This window comes from Urocitellus parryii, chromosome 5, assembly GCF_045843805.1.
Source record: "Urocitellus parryii isolate mUroPar1 chromosome 5, mUroPar1.hap1, whole genome shotgun sequence".
Lineage (NCBI taxonomy): Eukaryota > Metazoa > Chordata > Mammalia > Rodentia > Sciuridae > Urocitellus > Urocitellus parryii.
In genome coordinates this window covers 96,855,974-96,870,621 of record NC_135535.1, presented here as the reverse complement: position 1 = coordinate 96,870,621, position 14,648 = coordinate 96,855,974, and the positions used below count along the sequence as shown (strand labels likewise).

The 14,648-nt window shown below is 40.8% G+C and overlaps 1 pseudogene; it reads right to left on the bottom strand.

Annotated features, from left to right (window-relative positions):
- Positions 1 to 3,959: 3,959 nt before the first annotated feature.
- Positions 3,960 to 5,407, bottom strand: LOC113197090 (solute carrier family 35 member C2 pseudogene; annotated as a pseudogene).
- Positions 5,408 to 14,648: the final 9,241 nt, after the last annotated feature.

Here is a 14,648-nt window from a genome sequence, read left to right as displayed (position 1 = left end):
CCAAATTCCTGATCCACAGAAACTACAAGATAATGTTTATTATTGCTTTAAGATACTATATGGTGGGTATTTTTTTAATGTGGTAATAAATGACTAATACCCAGAGAAAACTTGACAAAATAAGACACCTAATTTTGTGAGATATCTGAGATGTAATGAGTTAAATAAGTGTCCTTGCTATATGCATGTGTGTCTCTGATGTGGAAGGCTATCTGGTTTCATTAGTACATGAACATCAAGGGGAGAACACATTAGGAACATAACTCTATTGTCCAGTGGAAAAAAGAAGGCCACTTAGATGGAGATGGATTTGTCACAACGACTCAGGAATTTCAGGGAACTTAAAGAAGTGGCAGCCAGACCTTAGTTGGAACAGAAACAGTGGCCCAGAAAGCTGTCAAAGCCAAGTTAACTATTTCTTTCTCTTTGGGGTCACATGGCCTATTGTCTCTGATTCCCTCCCCCACATCTCTCTCTTCATTAGCTGCATTCATTTGCTTCTCTTGGGAGATCAGCTAGTTTTGCTTGGCCCACACTGCATTACTTGCCCCTAAATAGTTGCTCACGAAGGCCAGGCTTGGATCTGAAATATATGTGCCTTTACAAAGTCAATGTTCCTATCTAAATAACCTAGCCACTCATGTTCTGATTCTAAATTCTTAGGAGGCAGGGTCTGTCTGATCCAGCTTGTCATATATAGAGAGCTGTGTCCTATCAGTTGTGGGTACCAAGATAGAGAAGAATTCTATTATCTTCTCAGTGCCCCTCCCTCCCTGGTTCATGTGGGTATGTGTGTGTATATGTAAGGGGGGGGGTGCATTAAACCAGGGTGCTTTACCACTGAGCTACATCCCCAGTCCTTTTTATTGAGATAGGGTCTTGCTAAGTTATTGAGGCTGGCCTCGAAATTGCAATCCTCTTACCTTGGCCTCCCGAGTCACTGGGATTACAGGCATGTGCTACCACACCCAGCACATCTACTACTCTCTCAATGTCTGCTGGGTTTCATCTCCTCTATGGCTGTGTCTCATTCACTCCCCACCACTCCAAAGTATACTCACATCTTTTTTTCTTTATTTTTGGTGCTGAGGATTGAACCAGGATCTTGAACATGCTAAGCATTCACTCTACCACTGAGCTATAACCTCAGCCACATCTTTCTTCTTAATTTTCACACATTACTTCTATTATTGAATATATCACATTACACTATGTTCACAGATTATGTAAAGAGGAAAATCATCCAATCTATCTTTTTACCCCTAGGATTCAAAAAACCAAGTAGGCACTCGACTCAATAATAGTTCCTAGTACACTGAACTAGCATGACTTTTGGAGTTAACCTAAAGAAACTTAATTTTTATTTTCCACTGTCCTTTGAAAATACAGGCATGTGCAACAACATTACAGGCAGTGACGTACGCTTGTGATCCCAGTGAGGCAGGAGGATTGAGTGTTCAAAGCCAACCTCAGCAACGGCAAGGTGCTGAGCAACTCAGTGAGATCCTGTCTGGAAATAAAATACAAAACAGGGCTGGGGATGAGGCTCAGTGGTTGAATGCCCCTGAGTTCAATCCCCAGTCCAAAAAAAAAAAACACCTTGTAGGGTTGGACATGGGGCATGCCTGTAATCCCATGACTTGGGAGACTGAGGCAGTTTAAGGCCAGTTTGAGGCCAGCCTCAGCAATTTACTGAAATTAAATTAAATAGTAGAAATGTAAAAATGGCTGGGGATGTGGTTCAGTGGTAAAGCGCCCTGGGTTAAATTCCTGGTACCAAAAAAAAAAGGAAAGAAAACTTCAGTGGTCCCATTACTATTTTTGTTCATCTGTAGTTAAGATATGTTAATACTTAAAAATATCCACTCTTGTGGAATAGTCAAAATTTGGCAACCAACTTAAAGCTTAAACTTTTTCCCCCCTTCCCAGTATATGTTTGCTTGCTTTCAAGTCTTATATCTGTATCCAAGTCTTGAACTGTATCAATTGTATAGAATTTTATGTATAACAGTACTCAAAGAGGAAGAAAGATGGAGTCCATACTCTTCTATGTAGGGCGAGAACACCATATTGGTATAATATGAACCTTTTTTTGAACAAGGTCAACAGGCATTTGACATCCACAAAGCAGAAAAGACCTAACTACAGTTTTCTTCCAGTTGGGCCTAAGCTTTTTCCTGTATGAAAGTACTGGTGGCCTACAGCAGCTGGAAGAGCTCTCAAGAACCTGAAGCATCATTTGTCGTGGGCTCACTCTAACTCGTAAGAACCATCTGAAGCCTGGTGCAGTGGCACACACTTGTAACCCAGCAACTCTGATGTCTGAGGTGGGAGGATGGCAAGTTCAAGGCCCGTTTGGGCAACTTAGTGAGACCCTGTGTCAAAATAAGTAAAAAGGCTAGGGATATTGCTCAGAGGTAGAACCTTCCTGGTTTCTATCTCTAGGAAGAAGGAAGAAGCGGGGGGGGGGGAGGGAGAAGAAGAGGAAGAGGTGGAATAGGAAGGAGGAAGAAGAGGAGGAGGATAAGGAGGAGGAAGAGAAAAAAAATCTGAGACAAAGACCAATCTGTCTAGCATGCCTGCCAATCCCATATGGTGTCTTTCATTAATGTATACTTGTTTCTCAAGCAAAGGGACCCACATAAAGACAGTAACCAACATAGCAAAAGATATTCCTGATCATTATAACACTGGGTCATGGTATGAAGTACTATGGTGGTTTCAATGTCTGAATTACTCATATCTCTAGAAATCAGAATTGTCCTACTAGAAAGTAGTCTCTTAGAAGCTGAAATTCCTCTCCCAGAAATACCACCTTTCCTAAATGATTCTCTATTCACTGAAATGTTACAAATACAGGCTTAGATCTTAATTTTCTTGTATGTCAATACCAACAAAACCACCTGTCTGGTCAGCATTATCTCATCAACTCTGACAAGCTATGGGAAGAGATTCATAATCAAAGCCCTGCTGCACAAGCTTTCCCACCAGCCCCCTTCCACTGAAGAAGGATACCCACTCGAATGCACTTTAATCATGCCTGAGTCCCTTCCCAACTCATGGAACAGACTGTAGAAAAGCAATGAAGACATCATCATCTGTGTTGCCAGTGCTAGATTAAAGGACCAGTCTCAAATCCTTCCATCTCTACAGCAAATCCTGCATATTCCTGGCATCTATATTAATGACTTCATTACTAATCTTCCCCAAATCAGCATGCTTACTCCTGTCTTATCACAGGGTCTTCCCTCCAGAATATATCTCACGGTATCCTACTCATCCATCTATATCAAGTGTTAGCCTTTGTCCCTCCTGAAAGTTTTCAAATGTACAAGTATTCAGATCCAAAGGTCTAAATCAAAGGTCTAATTTCTTTTCTCCTTCTGGAGGGAACTGAGTTTTTGTTTGTTTGATAATGGAGATTGAACCCTGGGGCACTTTACCACTGAGCTTTTTATTTTTTATTTTGAAACAGGGTCTCAGTTGCTTAAGGCCTTGCTAGGTTGCTGAGGCTGGCCTCAAACTTGCAATTTTCCTCCTCAGTCTCCAAGGTTGCTCAATTACAAGAGTATGCCACTGTGCTTGGCTCCGGAGGAAACTCTTAAAGCAATGGTGGTTCTCAGCCTGAGTTCCAAAATGGAGAACTTTTTAAAACATACTCTTGTCCAGAGATTCTGATTGAATGGTCTAGGGGGAAATCTTGGTATTAGGATATTTTGACTCTCCCTTGTGATTTTTTTTTTTTACCATAAACCATTTATTTCCAAATCTGCTGAAAAAGATACTGTCCAGGTGATGAGATCCCAACCTCTTCACACCCCAACTGCCCTGTAGTCCAAAGTCAGTCTCCTTAGAAAGCTGCTATGCCTCTAAACTTAATCTTGGGCTCAGAGCCTGGCCAACAATTGAGAAAGACCTACCCATTTCCTTCTCCACCATGAACCCAAGACAGTGTAGGCCTAGCTCCAACCAGGTCCAAGGCTGGCCTGGTGTTTATTCAGTTGACTAAGCTCTAAAAAGAAGGGAAGGGTAGGAGCCACAAGCCCCTGACCTAGCCCCACCACAGGTGACTCCCAAGCCACTTCTCCCAGATGGTATAAAGAGCCACTAGGGCCCCAAGCTGCTGCCAAGTGGTCATCACAGTGCAGCCTGCATCCAAGTTGCTCCCCTGGCTGTTCACTGATGCCTCTGAACATAAAGTGCTCTGCCTCCTCATTGTCCTCATCCTCCTGCTAGCTGCTTCAGAGCAGCAGCTCCAGGTCAGGGCTGGAGTCCAGGCCCTTCAGGGGTTTATATCCACCATCACCTCTGGAGTGTACTGCTTTGAGGGCAATATGGAGGGATATTCCCAAGAGGCAGAGGGCAAAGCCCAGCCAACTCAAGAGGCTAGTCTGATCACCCAGCAGGTGTGCTGCCAGCAGCAAAGTGCAGACTTTCTTAAAAATGCCAGCAATGGAAAGAGTGAGGCTGGAGGTTCTGGAAGCCAGGGGAACTCAGAGAAACCCAAACTGAAGGTGAGAATCCTACCAAAGGAGAGACTCCCAAGTACCCATAGGAGCAGCCCTATATCCTTCAAATATGGCAAAAAGAGGGAAAAAGCATCAGAAACATGGTGGCTGCTGGTGGAACATGGTATTGATGGGGTTCTGTAGGCCCAGCTCAGCCTTCTGTAGGAGCATCTGGGTGAAGGTCCAGTGAATTCCACTGATGAATGAGGTCCCCAGTATCAGGGCGAAGTTTTCCATGTTGAAACTGGATGGACTTGTAGATGAACATGAAAAGGCTTCCCAACAATGAGGAGAACCACCAGGACCAGTGCTGCACTCAGCTCCCTTCTCCATCTTGAAGATCAAAGAGAAGTTCAAGATGAATAGCACAGCGGAGAACTCGGTCATGGTGTATAGAAGAGGCTGGAGACTTCTTGGAAAGCTGCTGGGAGCCAGGGAGGAGCTGAGAGCAAGGGCTGGTCCCAGAAAGTGATGGAGTAACTGGCCCATTGGCCAGGTGCACAGACAGCAGCTAGACAGACAAAGAGCTTGGCCTTCAGGGAAGCAGCAGGGCGTAGTCGGTACTCACAGTGAGATGGTGACAGAGGAAACTCCAGTTGGACGAGCCCGCATCAAGTGTGGTTGCCAGTGCTATAGGGGCCACTGTTCTGAGGTAGTTGGTCCAGCTCAACACTACACAGGCCCTATGGCTGGAGCACTGAACCAGTGCCCTGGACAGGGCAGAAAAGAAGAAGATCACAGCCAGGGGGATCATTGTCATAAAGAGGGGGAAGTGAAAGCTCTTTGTCAGCCATTTGTTGCAGAAGGTAATGCCAATGAGGAGCAGTAGTAGAAAAGGACCAGCCCCAGAGTCAACCCTGCCTTCCATACAAAACCACGTCAAGGGCCCACTTCCCCATCTGTGGAGGCTGCAATGCCCTTGCTCCTGGGCCATAAGAGACAGGCACCTTTCTCGAAGACAGCCCTCAGAAAGAGCAGCAGCTGGACCATGACTTTCAACAAGCAGCTGCCCTAGCTGGAAGGGTTCTCTTTGCCTCTGTAGGGTTTGGAATGGTCAGTGGAGCCCCAGATGGAGTCCTAACCTATAGCGCTGGTGGCCTAGGCCAACACGTTCCATGGTTAGCTGGATGCTAACCATGGACCCTAGTTCTACTGCTCCACCAGGGTGCTCCCAGCCAGGCTCCCTCGTTATTCTAACATGCAAGAAAGGTAGAGAATTTGTCTTAAGGCTCTCTAAATAAAGATGGACCTATGTCCATAGAGCATCCACAATTCATTGGGTAGGTGAAGTGCATAAATGTGGCAGGAGGCTGAGAGAAGAAACTCATTTTTTAAAAAAATATTTTTTAGTTGTAGATGGAGACAATATCTTTGTTTATTATTTTTATGTGATGCTGAGGATCGAACCCAGTGCCTCATGTGTGCGAGGCAAGTACTTTACCACTGAGCCACAACACCAGCCCCAAGAAACTAATTTTTTATCATATACTATATACCAAGTTCTATGTGAGAAACTCATGTACTCTTTCTAATAGTACCTTATTTTAAATGTCATAATAATAATAATATGTGATAAGAACTGTTATCCTTATTTTACAATCAGGGAAACTGAGGCTCTGAGAGCTCACACAGAATGACTGGCAAACTCAAAAATCAAACCCCAGGCTGGGCACAGTGGTGCATGCCTATCATCCCAGTGGCTCAGGAGGTTAAGACAGGAGGATCGTAAGTTTGAAGCCAGCCTCAGTAACTTAGTGAAGCCCTAAGCAATTTAGCGAGGCCCTGTCTCAAAATTTAAAATAATAATAACAAAAGGGCTAGGAATGTGGCTCAGTGGTTAAGTGCCCTGGGTTCAATCCCTGGTACTAAAAATAAAATTAAAAAAAAATAAAACCCCATTTGGCTCCCAGTCTACACACTTCCTAAGACAACATACTTAGATATCATGCCTCAGAGATGGATGATCCCAATCAATAAAGTCCAGAAATACTATACTATTACATCCATGGGTTTTCTTCCTGCAGCATTTTCCTATGAATTTCACATATGTAACCCAGCTACCAGGATATACTCTAAGCTGCCAAAATAAAGTGAAGTGCTCTAGGAGAACTACTTGGTAGGAAACTACTCTGGCTGCTGCTGCTGCTGCTGCTGCTGCTGCTTCTTTTTTCTTTTTTTTTTTTTTTTTAAGTCTTTTGATACAGAGTCTCAATATGCTGCCCAGAATGGCCTCAAATTCCTGGGATAAACAAATCCTCCTATTTCAGCCTTCTGAGTAGCTAGAACTAAAGGCATGTACCACCAGGCTTGGATTCCATATCTGGCTTTTTATTAAATACTTCCATTTTATATATTCATACCTACATTCTTCTCCATCATAGTTAGCTTCAGTCCTGTAGTTTATCATATTTAATGTTCTTACAGATGAAGAACTTTACCTATCAGCCATTCCTTTGTTGGGCCTAGAAAAATTATGAATTCCATAAGCATTCTTCTGCCTTAGACTCCAGACAGTACACAAAGAATCAAAAGATAGTCATGCTGGGTGAGGTGGCACACATCTGTAATCCCAGCTACTCAGGAGTCTCAGGCAGGAGCATTGCTTGAGACTATGATTTTGGGGCCAGCCTGAGCAACATACTGAGACCCCATCACAATATATAGATTTGCAGAGATACACATTCATGTTTGTATACACACACACACACACACACACACACACACACAAAGTCAGCTCTCTGCATCCATGGATTCCACATCTTCAGACTGAACCAACAGATTGAAAATATTTGAAAAAAATTTGCATCTGTGCTGACAGTAGCAAATGTACAGACAGTAGTCTTGTCATTCATTATTCCTTGAACAATACAGTATAACATCTATTTACATAGCATTCAGGCTGATTTAGTATTATAAGTAATCTAGAGATGATTTAAAGTTTACAGGAAGACATGCATAGATTATATGCAAATGCTTTTGTCATATTATGTGAGGGACTTGAGCAATGTGGATTTCAGCATTCCTGAGTGGTCCTGGAAGCAATACCCTGGGATACTGAGGATGACTCTCCAGGCTAAGCTACATAGAACTGTTCCCAATAGCAAGGTGGACCTCTGGGAAGTTATTGGCTAGACGTATATAATTCTGTAACGTGCCAGCAACACATCTGAGTAAGTGGTAGCTAAATTCCATCTTTTTTTTTTGGGGGGGGCTGCGAGGGGCAGGGAGATGGGGAGGGTTGAATTCATGGACATGTTCACTGAGCCACATCCCCAGCCCTATTTTTTCATTTTATTTAGAGACAGAGTCTCACTGAGTTGCTCAGTCCCTCGCTTTTGCTGAGGCTGGCTTTGAACTTGTGATCCTCCTGCCTCAGCCTTCCAAGCCACTGTGATAGAAGCATGAGCCACTGTGCTCGACTTAAATTCCACCTTTCATTACACGAAATCTACACTTCATTCTGGCTGAAGGGTAGAGTTAGTAGGAGGTGGCAGAGCCAGGGGACTCCATTAGAAAGAGGAAGGCACTTTGGATGTTATATAGTACCTTTAAGATGTCGCTGGGCAAAATCCAGTGCTTGAGCAGGTGTTCCAAGTATCCTGAGAGAGAAAGAGGCCAGATTAGTGAGAAGTCTCACAACAGTTCCTAAATTCCTACTCCTGTTGGTATCTCAACTGTTCTACTCAGTCCCAATCTCAGTCCTTGCTCAGGATTTAGGGCTTTTAGAGTCTCCCTTGCTTCACTCTCTTAGGGACATTCCCATTTCTACTTGATACATCATGGACTAAATGTGTGGCATTTCTGCCTTTTTTGTTTATAAACATGCATAAACATTTTAAGAAAAACTTCCTCTACTGCCAGCAGTTCTTCCTAGCCTCACTTCTCAGGTATGCTATTTACTCTCTTTATTTACCTCAAAAATTCTTTGGTTCTTCCCACTGCATTACCTTAGTTCACACATCTTTATCACAATCTTCAGGGGAAAAAAATTCTTTCGTCCCTCGGAATCATTCCTTTATGGCGCTCCCAGAGTTATGTTTCCAAACACATAAACTCATCGCTCTTATTTAAAAACCTTGACGGGCTCTGTCCCACTCCCGCTCCTTTGGCACTGGGTTTGCTGAAACCTCTGAATCCACGGCCAACACACAGATAGAAAGAAGGGACCACCATACAACCAAATGGAGTTTTAGCTAAAACTTTCGAACAATGTAGTGTTGTGTACTTGAATCCACGGTATCAACGTGACGGATATTCTCAAGCGTCCAGTTTGGCTGCCAATTACCAGGCAGAAAGTTTTGAAATGTTTGCGCGCTAAAAGTCAAACGCATGCGCAAACTGCCACAGACTGTGTGGGCGGGGTGTGTGGGGGGGAGAAACGTCCGCCTCCCCGCAGCAGATCTCGCGTTGTTTGGCGTAGGCCAGAGCGCGGAGAAGTTCTATGTGGCGCTTCGAGGCCCGCCCCACCCCGCCCCGCCTCCCACATCCCCAGAGCTGTAGTGCGGTGGTCAACAAAGTCAGCGAGGGAACGGTGGAGGCTTCTGTGACTACCCCGGAGGCTAGCGGCACTTTCTCAGCGGCTGAGGAATTCTGCGCACAGCCTCTCTGTGAGGCCCTGGAGGCCGCACAACCAGTTTTTTAGAAATAAGAGCTAAAAAAAAAAAAAAGTGAAATACAAAAAATCTGGATAACTTATCGCCCTAAGACGCAGTGATTTGTTTAGCTTTTTCTCACTATACCGAAAATCCCTTTAAGCTACCAAGCACGTACCACTGCGCCTGCGCAGCGATGTGTTTACCAACCAGCAAAGAGCTGGGTCGCGCTTCCCGCCGCTGGGAGCACCTTCGTTTGCTGCCGTGACGTGTAATTCGTAATGAAAATCATGTTTTCTTCTGGAAACACGGACCGGAGGCTTAAAACAGGACAGTTGAAGTGTAACAGCTCGAAAGCAGTGAAAATAAGAATGGTCATGGAAACTGAACACCCAGAAATCGGTGCCATGTCAGAGATGTCGTGGAAGATGTTTATAATGAACGAAACATGATAGCCACTTTAATCATAACCAAGAATTAAGCAGCAACAAAAAACCAAATGCATAGGGTAGCATTTAGCTATCTATTTAAAATATGGGCTCTGCAATGGTAAAAATGCAAGTAAGCCTAAAGCTAAGGCCACGTTGGTCAAACAAACCTTGAGCATGATTCCTGCATGATTAAGACGGATTCAAGCAAAGTCAAGAAGGCGATCATGCAAATTTTGAAACCAAAAAGAGGTGACTCTAGAAACATTAGCCAAAAAAAGCACAAACCAACAAGCTAATTTTAAAAATGGTTTGAAGTTCCCTTCAAAGTCAGTTTCAGAGGGCTTAGAACACAATGATGCTTTTAAAATGAGATCTGGTGAAACTGTTTTAGAGGTGACTGGCTCCATTTGAAAACAAAGAGACAGGAAAGTACTTTATGAAAGGATTTCTAATGATGAATTTTAATATGCTCAAAAAAATATTAAATAACTAGTAGCTTCAGCAAAACCTTGATCTTAAGAATTGGATAAAAACATGGATGTTAATAACTTGGCAAGTTTATTAGATTCTGTTATGTTTTCAAAGACAAATTTGAAGATTTTAATTTGTAACAAGACGTTTGCTACAAGGAAAGTGAGTTTTTCAGTAACATGAAAGTAAGTAGAGAAAATGTATGCACATGTGAGTAGATGGGGACAAATTTAGAAGACTGCATGTTTCCAGGAGCAGTCACAGAGAAGCCATGATCTCAAAAAGTTATTCTCTGGATTTTCTTATTATGTTTGATATGATAGCAAAATTTAGTAAATCTAGTAGTTTTAAAACCTAACTTTTAACAAACATTTGTATCCAAATGGAAATTAACTTTAAAATTCTGCTCCATTTTCTAGAATGGCTGACTTGGTTGAGGTAAGATGATAACCAGTTTTTCAAGCCAGTATTGAACTGACATTTTCTTCATGAAGGAGAAGTGCAATTAAGGCTAATGAATTTCTAGTTTACCTTCATAATTAAGACTGACTCAGAGGGCTTACTTAGTCAAGACAAACAACTATCTTAAGACAAGCTGAATGCTTTTATTGCACATGATTAAATAGTTCTAATGAAAATTAGGTATGGGGGTTGAATAAAGAATTGATAAAAAATTGAGAGTCCTTTGAGACTCCTATTTTATTTACATGACGAATTATAGTGTAAGACTGGTAAGTGGTCAAATGAAGCATATTTCTTTACTGAAAAAAATACTCCTTTGATGAATAAAAGAAGTAACTAGTTGATTGGATATCCATTTACTGTAAAACTCAAGAAATATGCTTACCAAAATTTTCACAATCAGTAGCTGAAAATGTTAACCATATCATTTCTTTAGCCAGCATTCTGGGCTGGTCCCCTATAATTACCCTGACATTGTAAAGTAGTGAAAAATGACTCCATATGTATTTATATATTTAGGTAAATAAATCTGGGTTCTTGAATTATTATGACCCCCAAACAAATAAGAGAATTGCTCAACAATGAATCTGATATGCACTCTTAATTACCCAAACTTAGTTGAATCAATACAACATAACCTCACTTACTGAGTAATAGGACATTCTTTTTTCATGGTAGATAAAGCATTAAAAAAATCTAAGCACACAGATTAGGACCAAATTGCAGTGCTTGTATAAGAATAAGTATTAATAAACATGGGACATCAAAGAAATTTTGCTGTTGCTTTTAGCTCTACTCTCTCTTAAGTATTAGGGGTAATTCTGTACTCTTGTCATACCTAAAGAAAGAATATCAGAGGAAAGAGAATCTTCAGCAAAGGAGGGAAATGGGAGAAAGAAGGGCACACTGGTTGTGCCTACTGAAGCAAAGCCCACTGAGAACAACTCTGCTGCTGACTCTCCCTTCTGCTAAAGAACTCTGCCTTTGCCTTCTTCTGTCTCCTGTTTGCATGGCCAGCTTCTTCATTTATTATGTTTCTGATAAGGAAGGATACCTTTCTTTTTTGTTATCTTCAATGTGTTAAAGACACTTGTATCGTCCCAAGACAGTTGCCACACCTCTAAACATCATGTTTCCATATGAAATGTTCCAAACAGAAAGGAAAGTGCATGGGGTAGGGGAGGGTTTCACTTGAGGCATCTGTCTTCCTTTCAGGGCAAAAAAAAAAAAAAAAAATCTTTTCCAAAGGACTTAATGGACTTCCCTTTACATCTCAGTGCCAGGACATGTATCATATGACTACCTCTAGCTGCAAGGGAAGCTAAGAAAATTTGTACAGGGAAAACAATTATGTTCTTTAAAGTGATACACCAAAAATAACAAAGTTAAGAGCAGACCACTAAAACTTTACATAAAGACTAAAAAAATTACTATGTTAAAAAATACTAAAATAGGGGCTGGGGTTATGGCTCAGTGGCAGAATGCTTGCCAGGACACATGTGAGGCACTGGGTTCAATCCTCAGCACCACATAAAAATAAATAAACAAAAATAGAGATATTGTGTCCATATATAAGTTAAAAAAATTTTTTTTAAATACTAGAACAGGGGCTGGGGTTGTAGCTCAATGGTAGTAGCACACTCATCTGGCATGTGTGAGGCACTAGGTTCGATCCTCAGCACCATATAAAAATAAATAAATGAAATAAAATAAAGGTATTGTTTCCATTAAAAAATATTAGAACAATTATATTTCCACTGGCATTTGTACTCAATATCTCAGTCATTCTTTATGGCTGTGCTGTTCAAAATAGTGATGACTACCTACATATAGTTATTGAACACTTAAATGTGCTAATCCAAATTAAGATGTGCTGTAAGTATAAAATAAACACTAGATTTCAAGAAATTATTTTGAAAAAAATGAAAAAATATTAATTTTTATATTAATTACAATGTTTAAATGTCATTTCATCTGTTTACTTTGACTTTTTAAAAATATGGCTTCTAGAAAACCTAAATTGTATATTCATATTTCTATCAAACAGTGCTGCTTTAGAATCTTTAATTATGGAGCATGTGCTTCTTTCTTGGACATATATGCAATCAAGGACATTTGGTGCAATTAAAAGCAGATTCACAACTTCGGATATGGCAAAGAGGAGGGAGGAAAAGGGAGGGGGTTTGGGGGTAGGAAGGATGGTAGAATGAGATGGACATCATTACCCTAGGTACCTGTATGAGACATAAATTGTGTGACTCTGCTTTGTGAATAACCAGAGAAATGAAAAATTGTGTTCCATATGTGTACTATGAATTGAAATGCATTCTGCTGTCATGTATAACAAATTAGAACAAATAAATTAATTAATTTATTTAAAAAAACATATTTATCAGAATTTAAAATTTGATCCAGGATTTTGCTCTTTCTCAAATAGTCCCTAGCCACCACCACTACCCAGGAGAAAATGGTTTCACACCTTCAGTAATACTTTCAGCAGTTACCACATTACTCAATGTTGTGAAAAGTGTAAAGGTTTTTGTTGTTGTCCTTGTTGGTGCTGTGGATTGAATCCAGGGCCTTGTGAACATACTCTGCTATTGAGCTACACTCCTAGCCACATGAGTTGGTATTTGAAGCACATCTCCAGTGCTTAAGAAAGTACAACAGAACACTCAGTATAGAATAGTATTAGAATGTTAGACTAAATAAGACAGAGTAGTACTGGTAGATTTTTAAATTTTTATTTTAAGTGATTATGACTAAAACTGTGGTAAATATAGACCTGTGATAAATCTGGATCCAAATAGTGATGACTCATATTTTTAAGACTCTTGTTTTCTAGATCCCTTTCCCTCTTTTCTCAGTGCCTTCTCCCTTTCCTCCTCTATTTTAAACTTCTGTTGCTTTGCTTCTGTGTTTTGATAATCACTCAAAACAGGAAAGCAGTAAGGGATGTTTAACTTTTTTTTTTTTTTAAAGATTTTTTTTTTTAATATTTATTTATTTTTTGGCGGACACAACATCTTTGTATGTGGTGCTGAGGATCGAACCCGGGCCGCACGCATGCCAGGCGAGCGCGCTACCGCTTGAGCCACATCCCCAGCCCAGGGATGTTTAACTTTTAAGTCTAAAATATCATAACCACATTTAAAATCCTGAGAAGTCTGTGTCATAATTAAATAGTAATATTGAACTTAGTAGTTATTAACCCTGGTCTCTAATTATGCCAACTATACTCCAGTGATCTAGGCACTGAAGAATTATATAATTTTGATCTTGTCTTTTCACTTGGTTAAACAGTATACTGACGTAAATCTCATCAGGTCTGACAAGCTGGGCTTAGATAGAAGAGCTGTATTTAGAATGACCTAGATGCAAAAGAGAATCTACCATTTAAGCAATCAGAACTGTATCGAGTTTCTCTAAATTTTCTAAAATTTGTTTCCCTTTTTATTTGTGATGTTTCTGTACTTTTCCCACTGAATTGAGAGCCCTTTTGTCTTGTCTTTCTTGCTTGTTTATGTATATGACTCCAGCTCCCGACATACTGCCTGACACATTGTAGGTAAACAATAGATACATAATAAGTGAATGAAATATACCTTTGATCAAACCACCACATATTGCATGTGAGCTTGGTTGGGGTAAATTTTGTATTTGTATTGGATATGGAAAGTAACTGTTATGGGTAGTTTGAACTTGCATCTGATTCTATGGAGGGTTCCTTTGCACAATTTGGACCTGCTCTATGTGATGGTTGGGTAAGTTTTGATTGTGAGGAACAATCTTACTTATTACCATGAAGTGTGTGTACATGTGTGTTCATTTGTGACAGGAATTTTAACTCTCCAACCAAGTCCTCAAAACATGAAAAGCCAAACTATGGGAACTTGAAAGGTCACGTGTAAATAGAAATTGAAAGTCATTGGAAATTTGAGTGATCTAAACACCTTTGCCATTGAAGTCCATGATTAATCATCCCAGCACATGGTGACTCTGCTGCTCTCTATACATATTTACTTTGCATCTATCTGTTATCTTCTTACTACCGTCTTCTGGTTCTTTCTGTACTTCCCAGTTCTAATTCTTGAGTGAAAATATAAGATTGGCTTAGCTTATAACCATCTTCCTTCTTTTGGCAAAGTAGTCTGTAGTAGGCCCCATAGCTCTTGATCAAGAAC